General features: G+C 37.0%; 2 long non-coding RNA genes and 2 pseudogenes across 2 annotated transcripts; all 4 read right to left on the bottom strand.

Moving 5' to 3' along the window:
- Window positions 1-277: 277 nt before the first annotated feature.
- Window positions 278-2,498, bottom strand: LOC129356692 (uncharacterized). The gene is made up of 3 exons (XR_008605444.1): window positions 2,255-2,498; window positions 1,722-1,993; window positions 278-1,634 (listed from the first exon to the last, which is right to left on the bottom strand). It is a non-coding gene; the product is annotated as an uncharacterized LOC129356692 (long non-coding RNA).
- A 5,106-nt stretch (window positions 2,499-7,604) lies between these two features.
- On the bottom strand, window positions 7,605-9,215 carry LOC129356684 (uncharacterized; annotated as a pseudogene).
- Window positions 9,216-10,865: 1,650 nt separating this feature from the next.
- LOC129356683 (CD276 antigen-like) lies at window positions 10,866-14,887 on the bottom strand (annotated as a pseudogene).
- Window positions 14,888-19,093: 4,206 nt separating this feature from the next.
- Window positions 19,094-19,580, bottom strand: LOC129356691 (uncharacterized). The gene is made up of 3 exons (XR_008605443.1): window positions 19,526-19,580; window positions 19,399-19,447; window positions 19,094-19,220 (listed from the first exon to the last, which is right to left on the bottom strand). It is a non-coding gene; the product is annotated as an uncharacterized LOC129356691 (long non-coding RNA).
- Between the last annotated feature and the right edge of the window lie 7,130 nt (window positions 19,581-26,710).

Raw genomic sequence — 26,710 nt, 5'->3', positions numbered from 1 at the left:
TCTTCGTGTTCTTTTGTTGTTTCTCATATTTGTTAATTTATGTTCATGTCTTTTAATTATTTGTCACATTTGCATATATTTCAGATTTTTTCCTAAGATTTTACTGTGTGTGTAACATCTGCCCAGCAGGGGGCGCAGCTAAACATATCATTTATATCCTTCCAGCTAAACTTTCTCAGATCTTTATTAATGCATGATGTTCATTTCTGTTGAAAGATTTCTACATAATCATTTGTTATTGTATAAATACTTTGTTTTTTAAATAAAGAAACATTCATTTTAAATGCCTCCTTTATTTTTCCAACAGCGTAACATTGATCACCAAAATACATGAGGATGATTTGTGTTTCTGTTTAGAATGAAGTGATAAAACTTGTTACATTGGGGAATATTTTGCTACAGATATTTACATGTCAGGAGGATTCATCAGATGAATAAATGAGGTTAAAGGCAACAGCAAAAACAGAAGATAAACATTTTTATTCAAGTCATGTAGCAACAACAGATTAGATCAGAAACATTAAACTGCAGAAAACACAACATCATGACTTAAAGTGCTGCAAACATTCAGGTTATACATGTAAACATTAAAACACTAATGGCCTCATCAGTCAGTTTGTCTTCATTAGATTTTACATTAAGGGATTATTTATCTTCACTGAGCTGCAGTAAACTCAGCTGTTGGGATTTAATGGTTTCACTTTAATCCACTGAAAATAAGATGGTGACATTTATTTTGATCAGTTTCCTTCATCACTGCATTTTAAGGGAGTCATAATGTTGCAATTATTGGCTTCATCCTTACATATTAGACTCTATTCAACTGTACATTTATGTACAAACATATTTAAAGTTAAATAAAATAAATATTTGCAGTCATTGGGAGTGAAATGTTGAAATTAGTTTTGAAATGTTTCCAGTTCAATCACACTTTAACCTCCAAAAACCCCAAAAATGATTTAATGGAACAAAGTTAAAATATGTGGACAAGATGTTTAACTAAAGAAGAATAAATAAAATGTAAGAAGGAAAAATTCAGTCAGTGATTTTTGTCTTTTGGGATTTTATACTGAATGATGCACCAGCTGAACATCTTTTATATCTATGAAAGATTGACTGGTGACAAATACTATTTAATTGACCGTATATTTAAACAAATTACACAAATGTCATTTGTTTGTTGTTGAGACGCAGTAAAACAATAAAATGGTTAAACATATTTTAAAATAAAAGATGTTTTTATCTTTGGAGAGACTAAATATTTAAGATGATGTCCTAATTTTTCACATGAATGTATTTATAGGTAAAGATTATTTTTAATAAAACAGATTCTAATTATAAATCTGTTTCTCTATCAGACTGATGAGGCCAACAGTGACTGTCTGAAATAAAATAAACATAAATAAAAATAACCAAATCAAGCTGATAGTTTGGCCTTTATGAGAAAAATCCTTCTGGTTTTGAATTACAGCAGCGCTGAAATGTGTTTGGAGGAAACCATCAGTACAATAATCACTCATTATTTGTTGCTGACTGAGTTTTACTTTTTCTTCTTTTCCAGTAGAAACACAACAGAAACATCACTATCACAAAAATGATTCCAATCACCAACCAAATTATCCAGGATGATTTATCTGAAAGGAAAAAACTCATGAGAATGAAACTCTGCCTGGATATATTTTAGTTTCCTCATATTTGTGTATTTTTGATGTTCCTCTTACCGTCTCTCTTCACAGTGATCTGGGTTACCGTGGGGTCATGTCCGTCGCTGGTCTCACAGCTGTACTTTCCCTCCAGATCGGGATCGAGTCCCTGCAGACTGAGGTCTCCAAGCTCTGAAACGTCCCTCACATGTTTCCTCCACCTCTGACACGGACCGGTTCCTTCCCGTCTGATTCAGAACCATCTGATGGTCGAATCTCCAAACTACAGACTGAACCGTTCAGGCCCAAGCAGGGAAGCGTCGTTTCATCTGTCGTCACCGTAACTGATGCTGAAAACCACAGATGGGAATTAACTGCTTTTATTCAGTAAGACTCATTTCTTGGCTGAGTTGAACTTGTTCTTGAGTAAAAACATGTTGAAGTTTCTGCTCCCAGCTCAGGGTTTGTTTCCACTGTTCAGCTCTGATGATGAAAAAGGAAACAGAAAAATGATCCCAGATTCTGTGACTCAAACTTCTGGCTTCTCCAGTGAAAAGAAAGAAAAAACCAACATGAAGCAGAGGAAAGTCTCAGTGGAACCAAATACTCACATAGTTTCCTGAACGTTGCTCTCCTCTGGTTGCTCCTGGTTCTGATGGTGCAGCTGTAGATCCGATCAGAACCGTCTGGACCCGTCAGAGAGCTGCTGATGTCATAAAGCTTCTCCTCAGTCTGATGGACTGTGGTTCTGTTCTGCAGAGCCGTGTTGGATGGAGGCTCAGTGGACCAGGTGAGTTCAGGTTGAGGGTAGATCCCCTCTGAGCTGCAGGTGGTTCTGTTTCCTTCCTGATGGATTCTGATGTCAGAACCTGAAGCTGTGGAAAGATAATCGGAGAAGTTCAGCACATGAACAAACCTCCAAGGTTTCTATTTTATTTATTGATCCGTTGCTCTTACCGTCCACACTCAGTCTTATTATTGAATCTTGATGTCCTTTAATGGTGCTGATGAAGCAGTTGTATCTTCCCTGATCCTGAACTTTGACCTCTCTCAGCAGCAGGGAAGCGTTTCCTCTGGAGATATGATCCTGAAACAGAGACGTTCTGCCTCTGAAGTTCTGGTTCTGGAGGTCTAGCTGGTCCTGGTTGCTATAATAAGAGTGAACTGTGAGCTCTGAGGATTGCAGCTGAGTCCAGTGGATGACGGGTTCACTGTCGCTCTGGAAGCTGCAGGGGAAGACGCAGCTCTGCTTGACGACACAGGAAACCTCTGCATCTGTCAGTAGACCTGCACAGAAACAGATCCAGGGTCAGAGCAGAGAAATTAATCCATGCAAGTTGGTGTAATGATCAGCATGAGTTGAACAACAATGCGGTGGACATTTAATTAACTGTAATTAAATATTATACTTTCCTGCGGTTCAAAAACGGTCGTAGTTTTATTTCTGTGCTCACATGTTGCTGTTCAACCAGCCGGTTTGATGCTCTGTCCTCACAGTAACGTGTTCAAACCCATCCTCCCCCATTTTGTTTCCAAGCTCATTTGAAGGCAAAATGTCCCAAATTTCAGCTCCATGACTTTTTATGATGTGTTAAACTAAATGTGACGTGTGCTTAACTGCAGTGGAGGCTTTTATTTTCACACATTTAGCAGAAATGAACAGCTGAATATCAAAAGCCTCAGAAACTCCTACACAGAACAAAGTTATATTCAGGAATGTTCATTATTCATCATTTATTGTTATTTATTATTGTTTCATCAGATCTGTTGTGACAGATTCCCTCTATAAACCATTTACTAGTTTGTAGAGGAAGTGTTAATGCACCTTTAATTATCCTCATTACAAGTGGAAAGCTGAGCTTATGAAAGCGATTCATGATTTCCTGGGTGAAACCTTTGGCTGCCTACAAACATATCAGCTCATGCACTGAACGGTTGTACCAGATCTGATGATCTGCTACAACTGAACTGTTCACAGAAAACTAATGAACTTTGACTTTAAACAGAAGAAAAGACAATTTGGAGAAAAATAATGGCTGCATGCAGATAGCAGTTTAGCTTTGGACCAAATCAGATGGTCTTATTAATGTTGGTCTCATTAACCGGTTCAGAGCGACGCAGAGCTGCTGCTGTAAAATGGCAGGAACTGGCGGTAGAAATCAACATCTCATTTTATTAAAGCCTAATAACACAAAGGTGCTAATATATTAAAAAAGAAGAAAACACAGAGAAAAGCTACAAAAAACTCACCTATTTTCCAGAAACTCATGAAAACCAGGAGAGTTAGAGACTGCATTATTTTTATCATCTTCATTTTACCGGACTGAGCAGCAACACGTGGAACTGAACCGACGGTTTCAAGTGAACAAAGAAGAAAAGAAAAGAAAAAGTTCCTGCAGATCCTGAAATATTTCTTCAGAGCAGATCAAATCTACAAGCCTGAACACGACTCACAGCATCAAGTTCAAACCTGAAGGAAAACCTGTAGAGAGTCTGAAGTTTTATTTTCCTGGATCTGTCAGGAGTTTCTTTGTTTGTTTATTCTTACATAATTGTTTAAAACTGTCACTATGTTGTGACAGAATGAGACCAGATATCAATTATTTTAGGGCAACCAGACGAGAAGCAACATTTACATTTCAGGTTCATCCAAACAAAACTGAAGGATCTGTTTGGGGTGCAGAGCTACATGCAGTAGATGTGTTTGTTAGAAGCTGAGGGAACAGACAGGGAACCGTTTGGACCTTTCAGGCTCCGTCCTGCTCCGCATGTTCACACTTCATCTCCCCAGAAATAAGACATTTTTCCCTCAGACATGGATTTAGACTCAGCAATAATAAATCCACACAAACATCTGCTCAGTGAAACACAAGGAGAATATTTACACATTATAATGTCATCATTTTATTTCAAAACAACTTCTTTTATTTGTGCAAATTAAATTCATAAACTGATTGAAGAAAAGTAAAATATTTGACATAAATGTTGACAATTACTACTGCACAATGTCTACATCTAGAAAGTTGTTGAGTAAAACAAATAATTTTAGTTTCTTTGCATAAAATAAAGGAACATGAAATAAAAAGTATTTGGTTCATAAAGAAATCATCAAACTGTTGTCTGACAGAGACAAAACTGAGATTAATGTTTCATTTTATTCTCTTAAACATAAAATAATCTTTCTATCTCTGATCAATATTAGCATGATTCCAGATTTATAGCTGATCTGCAAGGATTAATTATAAAAAAGTTTCTAAATATGCAACTAAAAATAATTCCTCTAAAGTAATTAGCGAGTTTAATAAGAACAAATAAAGCACTTTAACATATAATAATGGATTCTTTATGTTCTGGATCGTTGTTGGGTTTTCTGTGGATTTGTCATTTCCGCTTCCTTTAGGCTCCGCCCCCTCGCAGCTGCAGCTCATCTTTAGGCTCCGCCCCCTCGCAGCTGCAGCTCATCTTTAGGCTCCGCCCCCTCTCAGCTGCAGCTCATCTTTAGGCTCCGCCCCCTCGCAGCTGCAGCTCATCTTTAGGCTCCGCCCCCTCTCAGCTGCAGCTCATCTTTAGGCTCCGCCCCCTCGCAGCTGCAGCTCATCTTTAGGCTCCGCCCCCTCGCAGCTGCAGCTCATCTTTAGGCTCCGCCCCCTCTCAGCTGCAGCTCATCTTTAGGCTCCGCCCCCTCACAGCTGCAGCTCATCTGAAATGGCTGCAGTTTTTCTATGTAGACTCTCTGGGTGCTGTGAGGTCAGGCTCATCTTTATGTTATCAATTTCTCCTTTCATTTCTTTCTTCATGTTCTCTATTTCTCTAGAAATCCATCAGAGACAGTTTAGTTTTAGAAAAAAGTTATTATTCCAAAATCAAATAAAACTACAATCTTTTTTCTCATCTTACTTTCTTAATTTAAGTGATAATAAAACATTCAGTTTAAGCATCTAAAGAAAATGTTGAATCTGCTGTTTGAGTTTTTGAGGCTTTACTTACTTTCTCTCTTCTCTAAAATCTCCAAACGATTCTGATTCTCCTTTTTCTGAGTCCTTCTCCTTCTTCTCTTTGTCCTTTTCCTCTTCCTTCTTTTTGTCTTTCTTCTTGTTGCACCTGCAACAATGACACAAGGACAGGAAATTAATGCATGAATTGTTTCTTATAGAAAACAATATGAAGAAGCATCAACAGAAGTGAATAGTTTTACTTTTTCTTCAGAAAAGCGACCGCCGCTGCTCCTGCTGGTGCAAGCAGACCGAGAATCACCTTCCAGGTTAAACCTGCTGATTCTGCAGAGGAAGAGGAGAAGCACTGAGTGTCTGCATCATTTATAACTCACTTTAATTCATAAAGAACAAAAAAAGCTTCCAGCAGTTTGAACTTCACAGCCGTTCTGCAGCAGCTCAGAGAAATGATGTTAGTTTCACTGATCAGGACGAAACGTGATTAATGAATCTGAAATAAAACTTTTATCTTTTGGGTTGTTTCTTGATCTGCAGTAATAGAAGATAAAACTGCTTTTTTAACTAGTTGCTACATAGATAAATAGTTTCTATTTAGTTATTTTCCACGGTTTCATCACCTTCTTTTTTCAGAGTTTCCATCCTGTTGTTGCTCCTGGTTCTGATGGTGCAGCTGTAGATCCAATCAGAACCGTCTGGACCCGTCAGAGAGCTGCTGATGTCATAAAGCTTCTCCTCAGTCTGATGGACTGTGGTTCTGTTCTGCAGAGCCGTGTTGGATGGAGGCTCAGTGGACCAGGTGAGTTCAGGTTGAGGGTAGATCCCCTCTGAGCTGCAGGTGGTTCTGGTTCCATCCTGATGGATTCTGATGTCAGAAACTGGAGCTGCAAATAGAAGAAAATGCATCAAAAACAGAAAAACTCCAGAGAAAAGCAGCTGGAAAACATGAAATGTATTTAATAAAGTATTTCTACCGTCTATTTCCAGGTTTATAAATGTTCCAGTGTTTCCTGCGCTGGTGCTGGTGTTGCATTCATATCTCCCTCATCCTGAATCTTCACCTCCTTCAGCAGCAGCGAAGCGTTTCCTCTGGAGATCCCGGGAACAGCGACGTCCGGCCCTTAAAGTTCTGGTTCTGCTGACCCAGCTGGTCCTGGCCGTCATAGTAGGAGTGAAGCACAGAGTCTCCAGCTGATGACGCGGTGGACCAGTGGATCACCAGATCAGAGTCGAACAGGAAGTGACAGGGCAGCAGGCAGCTCTGTCTGAACACACAGGAAACGTCCAGATCTGCAACAGGAAACAGAAACTTTAGGTCAGAAACTTTTTCAACTTCATTACATTAGTAAGTTAAACTTTCATCAAATCATTGAACAAAAATGAACACTGCGGAGCCACAGAGTCCTTCAATCAGTGGTTGCTTTAACTAGGCCACTCCTCTAAAGAAAAAAATCCTGAAGTTCAACGTTTTAATATCAACTTGAGGCAAAGAACAAATAAATCAGAGTAAACAGCGAGCGCATCAGAACAGCTTTAAACCTTTTCTCTCCATCGGGCTGAAGGAATCAGATTAAAGCTCAGCTAACAAAACCAACAAAACAACTTCATCTTCTAAAATATTCATTTGACAATTATAAATAAATAACAGTAATTTAGTTCAAAATTTATGCAGAGTTTCCAGGCAGAGACGTTTTAAACTCTGGGTTGTTTCCTCAGTCAGTGTTTAAGTTTCCTGCTGTTTGCTAATAAAAACACAACAAACCGTCTTCATGTTGAACAGGAAGCTGAACATTTCGACTCACCTGCTGCAGAAACACAGAGCAGAGAAACCAGAACCAGGAGGAGAGACGTCTCCGCCATGTCGTCGTTCAGCCGTTCACTGATCAGGAGTTCCTCAGAGGAGCTTAATGCATTAATTAACCCACATGCAGAATGTGGAGGCGCCACATTGTATGAATTCCCTGCAATTCGCCCTCAAGCCAACAGGAAGTTCAGATCGTCAGTCAAAGAATCAACGAACTTGAACAACTAAACACGAGTTAATCATATGATCCATATGATGGATCATATAGATCACATGGATCACATGGATCATATGGATCATATGGATCATATGGATCACATGGATCACATGGATCACATGGATCACATGGATCACATGGATCACATGATCACATGGATCACATGGATCACATGGATCATATGGATCACATGGATCACATGGATCACATGGATCACATGGATCATATGGATCACATGGATCACATGGATCACATGGATCACATGGATCACATGGATCACATGGATCACATGGATCACATGGATCATATGGATCACATGGATCACATGGATCACATGGATCATATGGATCATATGGATCACATGGATCACATGGATCACATGGATCACATGGATCACATGGATCATATGGATCATATGGATCATATGGATCACATGGATCACATGGATCATATGGATCACATGGATCACATGGATCATATGGATCATATGGATCATATGGATCACATGGATCACATGGATCATATGGATCACATGGATCACATGGATCATATGGATCATATGGATCACATGGATCATATGGATCACATGGATCATATGAATCACATGGATCACATGGATCACATGGATCATATGGATCACATGTATCACATGGATCATATTGATCATATGGATCATATGGATCATATGGATCACATGGATCATATGGATCATATGGATCATATGGATCACATGGATCATATGGATCACATGGATCACATTGATCACATGGATCATATGAATCTCAAATGTTCTGCTCAGAACTGAAAACCTGATAACTGAGGAGTTCTGGTGAACCAAATGGGTCGCCTTGTCCTGATCCGATTAGCATCTGGAGATTAATTCAAACTGACGGATCGGGGGAAAGTTTGACAGATTAAATGACAGATCATGTCATGTGGAGGTTAGCTGATTCTCCTAGAGGAGGATTATAATCTGTCAGCCTCCAGAACCCGTTTGATCCGGATCAGAGGTTCTGGCTGCATGTTTGGAGAATTTCATCCCATCATCAAACATTTAAACATTAAACCCTTTAGGAGCTGAGATCCTGTCTAAAGAGACGAAGAACATTCAGGAATTAAATATCAGGTGAAAAATTATAATCTAATCTGGAATAAAACATCCTGGAGTTTCATAAATGAGGCAGATTATCTGTTTCATACTGACAGATTTAACAAATATCTAAAAGACTTTTTTCATATTTATTTTTTAGATGAAAGTTGCATGTTGTAGTTAAAGCAGGAAGTCGAGTTAATAAAGTCGGACATGTTTAATAATTTCTAGATGAATTTAATGTTTTGAACTATTTGATGAATGTTTGGTTAATTTTCATCTGATCCTGTTTCCCACAGATTTTATAAAGTTGTTGGTTTTTCAGCTGATTTACAATCTGACTCCGTTTCCATGGCAATCAGCGATCAAACCAACAAGAAAAAACTGAAATATAAATTTACAGTTGGAGGTGAAGACAGCGGCCCCTAGTGGACACATTTAAAACTACCAAAGATAAATGAAGGACAGTTTTGGTCCTCACAGGCTGCCGTCCAGCCTGTTCACACGTCATTAATGCCAATAAAACGTTATTATCTCAGATATATTCAATTCAATGTGAATTTATTTATTAAATCTAACACATTAAACAACAATATGTTTAAAAAACAGGAAATTTAACAGATGGATGTAAAAGTGCAACAATAAATCAACATAAATTCATTCATAATGAAACAACAGTTGCATATTTACAAATGTAATTTCAAATTATAACTTCGTCTTTGTGGCTCATTTAATTTCAAAGCAACGTGTAAATTAGAAAAACACCATAAACCAGAAGTAGCATAATAATAAGAATCTATTATTATGTTTAGCTCCAATAAATGTTCAGAAAAAAGGTTTCCCATAATCCAGTTCAGCATCATCTTTATGCAGCAAACCACATTTTATCAAACATTTCCTTCATCAAAAACATTTAACATTTAACCTTTTTGTTTCTTTTTAATCCTATTTATGTGTCATAATTCCCATTTTAAAAGACAACTAAAGTTATAAATATACTGTGCAAGTAAAAAACTTCTGAGTTATTGAAGCAGTTTAACACTTCAACTAATTCATATTGAAGGCAGAAAAACATGAAGCACCTCAACATGAAATAATGATCTTAACCTGCAGCTTTTGTCTCTTTTCCTTCAAAGTAAATGAAAATCTTAATGAAAGTTTTATTAACTCTCTGCTTGATCTTCAGTTCTGTCATTTTCAGTTCAGTTGATTCTTTATGTTTTGGATCATTTTCTTGTTTTCTGGTTTTTCTGCCTCCTGTTTGTCTTGTTTTCTGGTTTCCAGTCATTTTTCTCTGCTTTTCTTCCGTTAGGCTCCTCCCCATCACAGCTGCAGCACATCTGGACTCAGTCCTGTTTTTTCAATGGCTCCATCTCTTTGGGTTCATTAGAGTCAGAATCTTTTTTATTTTCCTGTTTTCTAGATTCTTGTTCACTGGCAGGTCCATTTGTGTTACTGTTTAAATGATCCATCTCCGTCTCCCTGCAACAAAATTCACCATCAGATTCAGTTTAGTTTATATTCACTTGTTTTCTGTAGAACAAAGTCATATTTCTAAAAGACAAATTAAATATTTGTTTTTACATTTTATTTGCTTTGTGAATTTAAAGGAGGTTAAATTATGTTAGTTTTTTTTCTCCTGGTTTTGTTACAACAGAAAATAAAACTTTTCTTGTTGTTGCAGAAAATTTTGGGGAGAAAATGAATAAAACTTGATAAAAATATGATTTTCACTCGATGGCAAAATCAGTAATGTTGATGAAAATCCTGGTTTCTCTGTCAGTAAAGTGACAAACATTCAAATTTAAAAGAGAACATAGATAAACATGTAGTTTTACCTTTTATGCACAAACCCGACAATCCCTCCTATGATTAGTCCTGCCACTGCTGCAATCAGACCAATCAGCCACCAGCGTATTTCTTCTTGTTCTTCTTGATGTAAAGTTCCTGCATAAAAACAAATGGAAAAGTTTAATGTTCCTGTGTGATTTAGTTATACTGCAGCAGCACAATGAGGTTATTAAACTGTTTCACAGATTAATAAATAATGATATTTATTATATAACAAGTAAAGTAAAGTCTTCACTTTTGCATATGAAAAAGTGGTTTTGAATAATAAAGACTTAATCTTCTGAAAATATTGATAATAAAATAAACATTATCAGTTCTCCACAGTTTTCTCACCTGTTTTTTTATAAGTTGCTCTCCTCTGGTTGCTCCTGGTTCTGATGGTGCAGCTGTAGATCCGATCAGAACCGTCTGGATCAATCAGAGAGCTGCTGATGTCATAAAGCTTCTCCTCAGTCTGATGGACTGTGGTTCTGTTCTGCAGAGTCGTGTTGGATGGAGGCTCAGTGGACCAGGTGAGTTCAGGTTGAGGGTAGATCCCTCTGAGCTGCAGGTGATTCTGTTTCCATCCTGATGGATTCTGATGTCAGAACCTGGAGCTGAAAATCGAAGAAAATGCATCAAAACCTGCAACAGCAGAGAAAAGCAGCTGGAAACAAATGGATATTAATTCAGTTTTACCTTCAGCCTTCAGGTTTATAAATGATTCTTTATAACCTGTGCTGGTGGTGCTGGTGTAACATTTATATCTCCCCTCATCCTGAATCTTCACCTCCTTCAGCAGCAGGGAGGCGTTTCCTCCAGAGATCTGATCCAGGAACAGGGAGGTCCGGTTCTGAAAGTTCTGGTTCTGGTGACCCAGCTGATCTCTGCCATTATAGTAGGAGTGAACCAGAAGATCTCCAGCTGACACTTGGTACCAGTGGATGAGTGGATCAGAACCAAGCTGGATCCTGCAGGGTAACATGCAGCTCTGCCTGAAAACACAGGAAACCTCTGGATCTGCAACAGGAAGGAATTATTTTAACTTTGGTTCAGATGTCAGGTTTAGATTAAATCAGCTTCATAAACATGAAATAACTGAGATTCTTCTCGTTCAGTCAGTCCAGATTCTCAGGCTGTTCATACTGTAAATGGCTACTAAAGGGTTAAAATGCTCCTGGTGGTTCTGGTCCAATAGTGACACCTTGTGGTCATTAGGGCTTTTATTTTGAAGAGCGGCTTGTTTCTTCTTCGTGTTTTGGGCAGACTGTGCTTCCTGTCTGATACCAGAGAAAGCAGGTATAAAAAATACACAGTTGTGTTTTGTGATAAGAAAGATAATTAGTTTATTTCAGAAAGGATGGAACATAATTGGTTCATTTGTTTAAAAAGTAAAACTGTTGAAAAGTTAAACATAATGCATATTGTTTGTGAACATTAATCTGTTTTATTCTTATTTAAAAGAAACAAGCAGGAACCATTTATCTGGTCTTCCTGTTTTCTCCTCTAGGGGGCGTTTGTCGGAAGTGGGATGGGTTACCAAAGGTCAAAGGTGATTCTGTTGGGTGTTGCTAAGAGGTGAACTGATTTATGGTTTTGAGTTTTGTTGATTTGCTTTGGTCTAAATGCAGGACAATGTGAAGAAAGTGAATCACTTGTGATTTGAGTCCAAATGAAAACCAAAGATTTCCAGAAAAATCAGGAAGATGAAATATAAGATTTAGCCTCCACACATGAAATACATTGAATTGTTTTATATTTGTTCAATAAAAAAAACTTGCATTGAATTTGAGGCAAAAAATGAACAAAACAAATCATCAATCCACCATATTGTGAATTATAAAGAAACATTAATTCAGAGAAATAATTTCAAAAACTACAAACTGGAATAATTTCAAAAGATTTAAATAATCAAATCACAGAATTTAATTTTAAAGGTAAAACATTAAACTACGTTCTCCTTGTAGAGCGATGAGTTTAGCAGGATGGAGCTTCAGCTCCTTAGACAGAAAAAAATACCTTCAATCATGTTGGTCAGATTTCACTCAAGAGCTCCGACTTTAAGCTTTTATTTTGACGATCTGAATTAGTTAACGCCACATTTCCTAGTGGATCTTCCTGAATCTGCAGAGTTTTCACTTCAGGACTTTAAGGCAAAATAAATATATTTGGCCTTTTTGTGTTTAAAGTGAAAGTATAGAGAAAATGATCCATCTGTCAGTTTAAATGTTTTAATGTATGAATGTTTTCGACTTTATCCGGTTATAAAATTAGATATAAATAACTGTGAATAAAACATCACATTTCAGTGTTAATTAAAAATATAGGAAGTCAAAAGAAAAAAACTGAATTTAGTAAAAAGTGAAAAAATTAAATGGTCACACCTGAGTTTACAGGAAGTGAAGATTTTTATTCTGATTCTATGCAGTGTGAAGGTTTTGTCAGTTTTTTATATTTTTAATACATAGTTTAATTGAAACTGCAGAGCAGAAAATGCTAGAAATTCATTTACCCTTAATATGAGCAGCTAAATGAAGACAGACCCAATAAAAGGGTCTGATTTTCCAGCTAATGAAACTGTGTATTAATTTAGTCGATTCTGGAATAAATCAGGTTTATTTTATAAAGCAAATATTTTCTTTTTTGAATATCTACAGTCTGAATATGGAAAGTGATGGTGAGAAATTGATCCTTCGGTAATCTCATTATGTCACGGTAATATTTTCGGTCACCTAAAAAATGATATTTATGTTGTGAAATATCATCAGTATTTATTTCCTGGTTTCTGTTCAGTCGTTAGATTGAAAACCAGAAGAAAATCGCAACAAACCGTCTCCATGTTGACATGAGAGGAACAAAGAAAAGTAAAAGTTTATCTCACCTGATCCAGAAACAGACAGAAGAAAAATATAAACTGGAATAATTTAACGTAAAACGTCTCGGCCATGTTGTTGATGATCAGTTGCTTACTGATCTGATGATCTGATCTGAAGTGGGTGTAACAGTGGCTGAATGTTGTAGGATCACAACCTGACAGGTTACATTCCAGTTACATTCCAGTTTTGCTGAACGTCCTAAAAATTTACCTGCAGCTCTTCATTATCATGATAAAACTTTCTGTTTGTTTCTTCTTGATGTCCAAGAGAAAAGAAACATTTTGACAAAGACAGAAAATGTTTTATTGTTTGTTCAAAGTCCGAAAAGTTTATAAAAAACTAGATTAACATGTAAAATATTAACTATGAACATAAAATCCAGAACTGAAGATTAAATGACATCATTATGATGTTGTGGAGCCGAGAGGAATCTCAATGACGCCTAAAGGAAACTTATATTTATGAATGATGTTAGATAGATGCAGAGGCCATTTTTATGTTTCTGCTATTTTCTCCTACTACTCTCCATTTATGCCTTGGTTGAGACTGTTTCTGTTTTATGTTTCTATAGAAACAGCCCCACCTAAAAAGCTGGTTGGGTTTCATTCTTTTCTGACGGCGTCAGCAGCTGCTAATAGTTTCACTTCCTGTGTCAGGAGCTGAAATATTTGGTTCTGTGTTTATTTGTTCAGCTGTTTCCCTCTGAACAGAACCAGCAGAACTACTTACCTTGATGTTTATCCAACCAGCAGACAGAACCACTGGCTGCTTCACCATCTCTTCACATCTTTTATCATTTGGCTCCATTTTTATTTTGAGCAGCTTTCATGGTGAACAAACATCCCAGAGCATGATGCTGCCACCACCATGTCACTGTGGAGGAAGAGTTTTATTTCTGCATCATGTTGATGTTTTGCTGAAATGTTTAGGTTTGCAATGGACAGATGACCTGTCCAGGTTCACCTGTCCAGTATGACCTGTCCAGTATGACCCGTCCAGTATAACCTGTCCAGGTTGACCTGTCCAATATGACCTGTCCAGGTTCACCTGTCCAGTATAACCTGTCCAGGTTGACCTGTCCAGTATGACCCGTCCAGTATAACCTGTCCAGGTTCACCTGTCCAATATGACCTGTCCAGGTTCACCTGTCCAGGTTCACCTGTCCAGTATGACCTGTCCAATATGACCTGTCCAGGTTGACCTGTCCAGTATGACCTGTCCAGTATGACCTGTCCAGTATGAACCGTCCAGTACAACCTGTCCAGGTTCACCTGTCCAATATGACCTGTCCAGGTTGACCTGTCCTGGTTGACCTGTCCTGGTTGACCTGTCCTGGTTGACCTCTCCTGGTTGACCTGTCCTGGTTGACCTGTCCTGGTGACCCCTGCCTCTCGCCCGTTGGCAGCAGGCGGTTGGCTCCAGCTGCCCTCTTGACCCCGATGTTTAACGGTGGAAGAAATGGACAGATGGACGCCATGTTAGGGTTTTTCTCTGATGATCAAACCTTCTGCACTTTCTTCCTCCTCATGTGTCTCCATCCATCTGTCCATCAAGTCTGAACAGCTTCGCTGTTGCTGCTGAGGAAAACATCCACCTCAGCATGATTCTGCCACCACCATGTGTTAGACTGTAGGCACAGTCTCCATGGAAACAACCAATAAAAATGTGACATAAAAGTATTTTCAAAGCAAACCCTGTAAAACACAATCATGTCACCACAATGGCCACTAGATGGCAGCGTTGGAGTCCCAATATAATCCATGTTTTGAGATTATTATGGATTAGGACAAATAAACTTGGTCAATAATCAGTTCAGTTAGATTTTAATGAATTATTTCATGTTTATAGTCACTATAGTCTGGTTTAAGGCTAAAGATGTAACATAGTTATTCAAATGAGAGCAAAAATCCTGTCATGTGTAAAAATGCCTTTCTGCTGCCTGTAGGATCAAAACCTCAGATGTTTCCCATCTTTATTAAATGAAATGTTTAATACATAGAGGTAACTTGTCTTGAAATTAAAATAAAAGACCATTATATCAAATATGGCAACTACAGCTGTGAAGTTTTAAATGATATTTTTCTCATTTTTTCTAAAAGTTACATTTTAAACATGTTAAAGCAGGAAATAATAATCTGAAGTTCAGTTACTGCAGGTTTTAAATTCAGAAATGCTACAATGAGCCATTCACTAAACAGAGTAAAAACTGAGAAAAATATTAAAAGATTTCAGAAAGGCACTTTTTTTGTCCTGAGGAGAAAGAGGGAACTAGTTATCCTTGCTGCTGTCTCTACACAGATCTTTAGTTTTTATTGAATTTTCTTCAGAATGAAAAATGATCACAACTTCACATCCAGTGGGTCGTATCATTATTTTCAGTATTTCTTGAGCGAAACGCAGAACAGAACAAAACCAACATGATGGTTCCTTCACTTTCGTTCCCTGAAACAGAAACAGAGACTGAGAAACAAGGAAACATCCACCTGATCCAAACACGACAGATAAATACTGAGTTCTGACGAAAATAATTTATATCAGGAACTTGGTGGATTTGTTGCTGCGGTTCTGATGGTGCAGCTGCCATAACCAGAACCAGGACCAGAACTGGAATCAGAACCTGAACCAGAACTAGAGAGAAACAGGAGACAGCAGGATGTCTTTCTATTTATGGTGAACAGAAAGTTTGAACAAAAACCAGTCAGAGCAGATTTTCTTTCCCAGAACTGAAAGCATTTCTGTTGGTGCAGGTCAACCATAAAGGCCAACATTTGTCATTGAGAGCCATTATGACTGTTGTACCAACAATATCTTTGTCATCAAGAGACTGAAACTCTCCATATTCTGTTCCAATTTAAAGCCTGATTGTTAAACTGGTGAAGAAGGAAAAGATATGGACGTTGTTAAAGGAAAGTAAAGGCACAGAGGAAACATCCATATTGTAGCTTCATATAATCTGGACTCAATGTGTATTATCTGATCAATGAATTTACAATGATTAACCCTAAATCAATGATCTACAGTCACAAGTTAATAATGGAATCATTCCTGTCCATGTGAATGTGATGCTCATGTGCTTTTCCTGTTGAACTGCAAACAGATAAAATAAAAGTGCAAATGTTAGTGATCCACTGCTGGAATCTGAGTTTTGATCTCTATAATAAAATAAATAAAATTAGCTATGCTGCTAATTTGACTCTGCTTGTATTTAATGCTTTGGACTCAGAACTGCAACCTGTGAAAGCAGGTTGGAGACTTAGCCTTTGGTTTCTGGAGATTCCAGCTTTATGACCTTTGCTCCGTCCGTCAATCCTTCCGTCCGTCTGTGGCGATGTCGGCTACCCACCCGACCCGTCTTGAAACACGGACCATGTCTACTCTGACTGACTTACATTTGTCAAGATAAACCAATTTAATAAATTCCGTTTAAAAACTTAATAAATTGAGTTGGATAAACTTAATTGAATTACTTGTTACCAAAAAATCAATTAAGTTAAGTTGGTTCAACTAATTTCTTTTTAGAGTGTACATGATATACATTATGACATCATATAAATATGTCTATTGAGGTAAATAAATGTATATATGAACAAAACAATCCCTTTCTTAAGTGTTTAATTTATAATGTTTATACTTTGAATTAAATCATCTTAAAGGGGATTAAGATGATTTAATCATAAGTGTTGCCTTGTTGATAAGGCAACACTTATAATTCCCTCTGTACAAAATACAGTAAAGATGAGGCTCTTAAATAAAATGAAAGGTGATTTTAAAGCACTTTTTAAACTTGCTTGATGAACTGATTTCTAATCATAAAAAGTGAATTTATCCTCCAGAGTTCAGGCGTTCAAACCTCTGTAAGTTCAGAATAGTATAGAGAAAAATCATCTTTACTTCTTCATGTAGCCAGTGAGAAACGACAGAAATAATCGTTAAGATTAATGAGCAAGATGTCTGCTGATTATGAGCAACACTGGAAAAAAGATTTTGAATCTGTGAAATCAACAAAAAAATTCAAGTTAGTATCTTTACAAATATTTATTTAGTAATGAGGTTAAACTTTTGTTCAAGATACAAGATTTTTTTTTCCAGAAGATCCATTTTCACATAGCATCTGTAAGTTTGTCCATCCAACAAAAAACATTCTTGTTGTCTTTTCTGTGTTTCACTGGATATTTTAAAACACCAAATATTACCCATAAGCCATCAGTTTTCTGACACCAGTAGACCAGCAGTGACTGGAAGTAAAAGCAATTTTGAGCTAGAAGTTACTTAAGGTGGCAGTTCAGTGTTGGTGCAGCTAAGCAAAATTGATCAAGTTATTTTAGGTTTGCAATACTTAAATCAAACAACATAACTTCAGTTTTTATGCATTTTATTCTTTAGGACAATATTTGCACTGTCCTCCCTGCAGCAGCAACTAATTAAACCACTTTTTTAATTGTCATGAAAATCAGATTTAAGATGTTTAAGGTGAAAGATTTCAGAGCTTCATCCATGTAGTCAGCTGATCAAGAATGAGGCTTTTAATGAGGTTTATATTCCTCATAGGAAGTCATTCAGTGACCTAAAAGAGGACAATGAGTCTCAACTTCATGACATTCTGGCCGTCAGAACCAGAACACCTTCAGCCAGAGACCCACAGAAAATCAATCAATAAACAAGTTTATTTTTAAAACACCCTTCATACTGATAACAGATCAATAAAGACATCATTTCTGTCTGTAGCCATTAGGATGTACAAAGCCCAAGTCTGAGTAACTTAAATCTAATTTTCTCTGCTCTCATTTATATATCATTTCCCTTTGGGGATCAATAAAGTGTGTCATATTCTATTCTAAATGACACATTGCCATTTATTATATTATAAACTAATATACATTTATATTTATACGCACAGTGGCACAGTTGGCAGCACTGCTGCCTTGCAGGTTCTGGGTTCGATTCCCGGCCCGGCTCTTTCATGTTCTCCCTGTGCATGAGTGAATTTTCTCCAGGTACTCCAGCTTCCGCCATCAGTCCAAAAACATGACTGTTAATTGGTTTCTCTAAATTCTCCCTTGGTGTGTGTGTGTGTGTGTGTGTGTGTGTGTGTGTGTGTTGTCTGTCTCTGTGTTGCCCTGCGACAGATCGGTGACCTGTCCAGGGTAAACCCCGCCTCTCGCCCGGAACGTAGCTGCAGAGGCAGCAGCTGTGAGACATTTCCTGTACAGACAATATGTTATGAAAATACAAAAAGAACTTAATAAGAAAAAAATGTAAGCAAATATGTGCAATTTAGTTCATTTTAAGTTTACAGAACTCAGCTAAGTCAATGCATTTGAGCAAGTTGGAATGACATAATAATACACATAGCTCATCTCCACTGTAAAACCTAATTAGTTCTTCCTGCTGTAAAAATACATGTAAACTTGTCAACTCTTCTTTTTGTATAAACAGAAAAACAAAATAATGCAATTTTAGTGAATGTAACTTGTTAACTTAATAACTCAGACTGTGATCTTATTTAAACAGCTATAATTTAGAGATGTGCTTTGTTGAAAAAGTGTTTTCTTTCTATTAGTTTCCCTGCTCATATATAATTATTATCAATTTAATGGAAGAAATAGGCTTTGGAAAAGTATTTTAACATCTTAAGATAGTAACTTCTTGAGGACATTGTTGTCCTCGTGGAAACTTGCCTGGTATGAAAGACGTTTTGGGAAAGTCAAAGAGATAAAAGTTGTGCAGTGGACGTCACAGAATCTTGATTCTTTTCTTCTATAGCAGCAGAGTTTGATTCTTTCAGACAGTCCTCAGATGTCAAGGAGTTCCTGCAACAGAAATCAAAATCATTTCAAATTAGAGCAATAATCTATGTTATTATTCTCTTGAACAAAATATAAAACAAAACTGGAAACGATGCAATAATTTTTATGCTTATTATAGTATAGTTATAATCATAGAGTGCAGAAACTATTTACATACATTTAGTCTATATTCTGTACTGACCCATGAGTTTCAGGCTTGTTTGGTGTCTTTGTGTTGGTTTTTTTGCAGCCTAAGAAAAGTTTGAAAACATTAAAAAAAAAATAAAAATCAGGAAATTGACATGAAGAAAATCACAAAAGTCATTTACCTTTTATTGTTAAAACTGCCACAACCACCACTGTGATCATTAATGCTAGTGGAACCCAATCACCGTTCTAGAGATCTTTGTTGAAATATCTGTGAAGGAAGAAGCAGAGTTTGTCAAGAGATGCAGGTAGGTGAGGAAAACATTTAACTATTTGTTATGTATTCAAGAATTACAGGGAAATATTTAACTTTAGCAATTTTATTAAGCATAAGTCCAAAATGGAGAAGTCTCTTTTTTTTAATTTAACTTGTTCTTACCAGGTTTGACCACACCTGTCTTTTGGTTCGTTTGAGTTTTAACGGTGCAGTAGTAGGTCAAATTAGGGTCGTGGTCCATCAGAGAGCTGCTGATGTCATAAAGCTTCTGAGCGCCGGTGCAGCTGTACGTCTGATCATAATGACTGTCAGAGACCAACAGAGAGCTGCTGATGTTGTAAAGCTGATCTTCAGTCTGATTGATTGTGGTTGTGTTATGAAGATCCAGTTCAGATGGAGGCTCAGTGGACCAGGTGAGTTCAGGTTGAGGGTAGATCCCCTCTGAGCTGCAGATGATCCCGTTTTCTTTCGGCTCTTAATAACTTCTGTTATTAAAGCTGCAAAGCAAGCAAATAACACATCAAGAACAGTAAAGAAATGACATTAATTTAAAATGACCACAGTAAAGCAGGTCTACCTTCAACCTTTAGTTGAATGAATATTTTCTTGCTTCCTCTCTCTGTGCTGCTGTAGCAGAATCTTCCTTCATCCTGGATCTTCACTCCTGTCAGTTTTAAGGAACCGTTTCCTCTGGAGATCCGATCATGAAACAGAGACGTCCGACCTTTGAACTGCTGGTCCTGGCGACCCAACTGGTCCTGACCATCATAGTAGGAATGGACATTATGTCCTGATGTTATGTAATTCCAGTGGATGACAGTATCAGAACTGGGATCAACATTACAAGGTAAAAATGCCGCTCTGTCTGAAAACACAGGTCACTGTGGGATCTGAGGAAGAAACAGAATGAAACCAGATATTTATACATGTTTATACAAATGTTGTACATTTGCATTCAAAACAAGGAAATGTGAAAGACATTTAAATATGTTAACATGGCTATATGAGCTGTTCCAGGTTTTGGTTTCTCTTTCACTGCAGACAGAACAAAGCTGTTCTTTCATTTTAACGCTGAGACATTATCAGCACAAAAACAAAGAACTGTTCGTCCTTCACAGGTTTTAAAACGTCTTTCTGTTCTTGAAGTGGTTTGGAAATTCTTGCAGATTTTATCTGATGCTTGTTCTTGTTTAATTTCTCACATAACTCTTGTAAATGATGTATTTACCCTTAATGTTTTACCTTTAATGTTTTACCTTTAATGTTTTACCTTTAATGTTTTACCCTTAATGTTTTACCTTTAATGTTTTACCCTTAATGTTTTTGGATGATCTTGGAGACACTAGAACTGCCAACAGAAACAACTGAAGAGTGAAGCTGCATTCACAACCTTTAGAATAATTTTAGTTTTAATAAAACTCAGGCATCATTTACACATTTTATTCTGTAAACTATGAAAAGCTAATCAATTTCTAACTTTTCAAATAAACACTTTAGTAAATAAAACTCAAACTCCCCCCAATAAATTATTATATTTAACATCAGAACAAGAGAGCAAAGTCAAATTGTTTGTGTAAATAAACTTAACTAAATAATTATTACACACCTCAAACCTTAAATATAATATTTTTATGTTCTATGTTTGCTATTAAAAACCTAAAACTGTTGTTGAGGAAACGATCAAATCAAACTGAGAATGCAGGAAATATTTGACTTACCTTCGTTTGTACAAATTAATGTTTGGATCAGAAAAAACCAGAAAGATCAAAATCTCAACCATAACGCAGGTGATTACAAAAACAATATACCAAAAATGATCCTGCTTAAGTCAAGAGTCGCATATTTTCTGTTTCACTCTTTCCACTGCTGAACACCAACCAGCCTGGCTGGTTTATAAGTGGGAGAGGTAAACTCCTTTCTGGTACCTGGGCGGTTCTGTGATGCGGTTCTGTGCAGCCCAGGTTTCCCCACGGCCAATCAGCTGATCACTTTCATTGATCCTCTCTGTACAGCTGACCCTCTGAGTTCACCATGTTTCATTTCCTCACAGCAGTTTCATGTTTTTCCTCTTGCTGACAAATGAAGTTCATGAAGAAATGAAGTTTATTGTTTTGTTCACAGGTTCATTTGGCTTTGTTTGTTCCTCACTAGTGACACCTGCTGTTCAAACTGAAACTGACAGCCTTGTACTTCAGTAAATAATAGAGCACAGTAATGTATATTGTAATATTATCATAATATTTCAAAGATAATTAAATATGCACTTTTTATTATTTGTTATCTGTTGTTATGAAAGAAGTTTGTTATTTTTCTGTATCATATTTATATTTGTTGTACATTAAGAAACTGCAGATGGAAACTGACTTCATGGATAACTGGCACATTATGTGAAGTGAACTGAATATTTTCAATTTCAGAATAATTACATGCTAAACGATGTGCTGACAGTGCAGCATTGGAAAAGCTACAAGCTTCTTAAAGAGACAGAGACCAAAATCAGGTGATGCTATGATGCAGATTAAATTGTCTTTGAGCTGTTGGTGTTTCTGTCACCTCACTTAATAAAGTCTCTCATTATTACACTGGACAAGTTATCACTTCATTTTATATGTTGGTTTTCAAAATAAAAACGAGATGAAGCTGTGGGTTGATGCAGGTAGTTTAGTCACTAGTAGCAACTGAGGAGAGACTGATGAAAGCTATATATTAGTCAGTTAGCAGAAATTATTTAAAGGAGTCAAAGGTCATTGGATCTTTGCAGTCCTATCTACTTTTGTTTTTTTTAATTAAGGAATATTTTCCATTTAAGAAAATATAAATTTATCCATTAATCTATTTGCAGTCATGAACTGGGGCCACAAAATTATTCCAGGGACTGAAAAAGTTTGGACCCCTGGTATAAATATTTCACAGTTATGAAGAAAGTAAATACTTTTTTTTTCTTTTTGTCAAGTGTGAAGTTTGACATGTCACAAAAAATAGTAACAAAAGCATCACAGAAATTATTTGCAGCAGCTTAAATTGAGTTTTATTCATCAGTTTGCAAAAAAATGACAGTTTTTGGATTTACATAGAAAAGTTTTATTGTTGGTCTTAAAGAGATGAATAATAAAATACTGAACTGAAACACAAGAAAAAATAGATAATTAATTATTGTGCAGACAACAATTTAAAAGAAATCAAAAAAGTATGAATAAATTGATCACTGAAATTCTGCATTTATACAAGAATCAGAAAGAAAACAATTTATTTTACAGAAATTAAAAAATGTTTTCATCTCATCAAAGCAGCAAAAATGAATTTAGTGGCACAAAATACTGAAACCATATAATTAACAAAAAAAACCCCAAAAACATTCCTGAAGCTTCCGGATCAGAATAAAGGGACAAACGCTTGTTTTGGTTTTATTATGTTTAATAAAATAAAAGTTCATTCACCTGGAATCATATATAATTTAACAGTAAAACATTGTTTTAATTTTTTATTGAAATACTATTTTATGTGGAAAAAATATATCTTACAATTTATACTTCCAGCTTATTTTAAAGAAGCTTTGACAAGAAATGAAATATTTAGGCAAAAATGAAAACTGGTTTAAATTAAGAGAAAAACTAAATCGACCAGCAGATTAAGAAAATTATTTTGACACATTAATTACGTCACATACAAAAGATTTTTCACTTTTAGGTGATTCTTTTGAGAAAGAAATTTGTTCAGCTTGTAAAAAGTAAAGTTGAGCTGAATAAAGATTTTCAAGGAAATAATAATAAAATAATTTTTCCTGAAAAATTTTCTATTTCTGAGATTCATCTTAAGATTTTTCAGATTCTTCCAAATCCCTGATTTTTTCTTTTTCCTTTTTTATAATTTGACATCAAATATTTAAAGTAAAAAAAGTCCACCATCCTGCTGGTCTGGACTGGGACACTGGGAACCTGAACTGGTTTGTCCTGAAGTTCCTCTGATTCTCCTGCAGCGCAAAGAAAAGAAAGAGTTAAAAAAAATAACAATTATTTAAAAGCTAAATGTTAGCCTGATAAATGAAGCTACTATTAATGCACTTTTATATGAGCAGTAATTATTTTGCAAGTCAGTGTTTATAAACCATGAATCAGCATTTTACTAGACAGGAAATGAGCTCATAACTTAATGATTAATATCTGAGTTTGAGTTCAGACATAGAAACCATTCAGTGTTTTTAACAAAATGAAGTTTTAAAATGTAAACAGCTGCAGGATCTCCATTAAATAATTAATCCTCCTGCTGCTCATAATTTATCACTTTATGATGATAAAAATGTCAATAAGTTGCATTTTACTTGAAAAGGAATCGACTCACCATTAGTTTGATTTATTCTTCCAACGGCGACTCATAATTTCTAGAAAACAGGAAAAATGTTCTTAGATAATGACATTAACAAAATGTTTGACTTTATTCCTGTATTGCTGAGTGCAGCTAATATTTCATTAGAATACAGATTATTTTCAGTAATTTTCTTTCTTTCTATGTCAGAAATGTTGCAGCAGATGTTTTATTAATGCGGCTGAAAATGTTTTAGGAAATTCTGCTGACATCATCAAGAAGCTGCAGCTTCATCTCTGCTGAAAACAATGAAATTATATTCAGATGAATTTAATTTCCCTCCAGTATAAACAGACGACTGAATCATAACCTGATGTCTTTATTTAATCTCACAGGAGGAAAATATTAATACTGTCAAATAAATATTTACACAAAGAACTCTTTATTAATCTGTTACCATTATGTTGTTTACATTGTCTCACATTGTCCAATATCATTCAGCATAATTAATTAAAACGTGAATATTATTTTACCTTCTATCACTGTGCAGATTACAGGTGATAATCCAATCACAGCCATCAGGATTATCTCCATAATCTGCCAGATCTGCTCAGCAAACGGAGGATTTCCTGAAAAATCAACCAACTTTATTATTATTATTATTATTATTATTATTATTATTAGTAGTAGTAGTAGTAGTTGTAGTAGTAGTAGTAATAATAATAATAATAATAATAATAATAAAATTGCCTCTAAATAAAAAGCCAGCAGAATCGTTTGCTGATCATTTTATGTTGAGGTTCATCTGGATCAGACTGATGGATGAGACATTTAGAACTGAACAGAACCATCTGGTTCTGGTTCTGGTTCTTACTGAGTTTATGAAGTGTTGCTCTCCTCTGGTTGCTCCTGGTTCTGATGGTGCAGCTGTAGATCCGATCAGAACCGTCTGGATCAATCAGAGAGCTGCTGATGTCATAAAGCTTCTCCTCAGTCTGATGGACTGTGGTTCTGCTCTGCAGAGCCGTGTTGGATGGAGGCTCAGTGGACCAGGTGAGTTCAGGTTGAGGGTAGATCCCCTCTGAGCTGCAGGTGGTTCTGTTTCCATCCTGTTGGATTCTGATGTCAGAACCTGGAGCTGCAGCAGAACACCGATCTCTTCAGAACATCCAAAATATCAACATAATAATTAAATTGTTTTAAATCCCACCTTCTACTCTCAGGTGAATAAAAAACAGTTTATTTCCACTGGTTTTGCTGGTGTTGCACCTGTAGGTTCCCTCGTCCTGAACTTTGACCCCTCTCAGCAGCAGGGAGGCGTTTCCTCTGGAGATCTGATCCAGGAACAGAGACGTTCTGCCTCTGAAGTTCTGGTTCTGGTGGCCCAGTTGGTCCTGATTGTCATAGTAACAGTGGACGGCGTCGTCTCCGGGGGTCAGGCGGCTCCAGGTGATGATGACATCAGAGCCGCCGCCGCTGGAGCCGCCGCCGCTGGAGCCGCCGCCGCTGTTTGCTCATCTGGAAAAATGTGGCTGTTAAATAATAAATCTGAGCTCATTGTTGATAAACACCAATTCTTTAGTTTTATGAATTGTTTGTTAGTTTGCAGTTTGGTTTATAATCAGATATAATTATTGACGGATTGATTATCTGTTTAATTATTATTTGCTATAACTTGGATCTATCCTTCTGTCCTTTAATCATTTATTTTCTAAATACATGTTTGTTGTTTTGCTCTTCAGATTTTAGAAAAACAAAAGAGAAACTAACCTGTAAGTCAAAGTGAAACGACTGAACAGCTGCTGGTTGATATCATGTTTTTATTTCCTTTACATGACAAAAATAAATTCACAGATTTTCCACTCTGTATGTTCAGTGTTTTGTTTTTTTTATAAAAATGATTAGAAACCAGTAGATTATTTTTTATCATGGCTTTCTCATCAGAAAACTGACAGTTTGAAGATAAATATTGTTTATAAACATTAAACTGAAAAATGTCTGAAATTCATAATTTGTCTGAAAACTTAAAATGTCAGATGAGTTGAAGTTTCCAGACTGAAGCTGCAGTTTGAAAAAACATGACGATGTTTCCTCACCTGCTTTTGAACAGATCCACTGGCCGCTCAGAACCAGCAGAACCAGGAAGCTCCTGATGCTGCCCATGGCCCAACTGGGCAGCTACTGGTCCCAGCTACTGGTCCCTACTGGTCCCTGCTACTGGTCCCTGCTACTGGTCCCTGCTACTGGTCCCTACTGGTCCCTGCTACTGGTCCCTGCTACTGGTCCCTGCTACTGGTCCCTACTGGTCCCTGCTACTGGTCCCTGCTACTGGTCCCTGCTACTGGTCCCAGCTACTGGTCCCTACTGGTCCCTGCTACTGGTCCCTACTGGTCCCTGCTACTGGTCCCTACTGGTCCCTGCTACTGGTCCCTGCTACTGGTCCCTGCTACTGGTCCCTGCTACTGGTCCCTGCTACTGGTCCCAGCTACTGGTCCCAGCTACTGGTCCCTGCTACTGGTCCCTACTGGTCCCTACTGGTCCCAGCTACTGGTCCCTACTGGTCCCTGCTACTGGTCCTGCTACTGGTCCCTACTGGTCCCTACTGGTCCCAGCTACTGGTCCCTGCTACTGGTCCCAGCTACTGGTCCCTGCTACTGGTCCCTGCTACTGGTCCCAGCTACTGGTCCCAGCTACTGGTCCCTGCTACTGGTCCCTGCTACTGGTCCCTACTGGTCCCAGCTACTGGTCCCTACTGGTCCCTGCTACTGGTCCCTGCTACTGGTCCCTG

Source organism: Poeciliopsis prolifica, unplaced genomic scaffold, assembly GCF_027474105.1.
Source record: "Poeciliopsis prolifica strain line A6 unplaced genomic scaffold, Auburn_PproV2 SCAFFOLD185, whole genome shotgun sequence".
NCBI classification, from domain to species: Eukaryota; Metazoa; Chordata; class Actinopteri; order Cyprinodontiformes; family Poeciliidae; genus Poeciliopsis; species Poeciliopsis prolifica.
The sequence above is the reverse complement of the archived record's forward strand: the minus strand, read 5'-3'. Positions and strand labels throughout refer to the sequence as shown.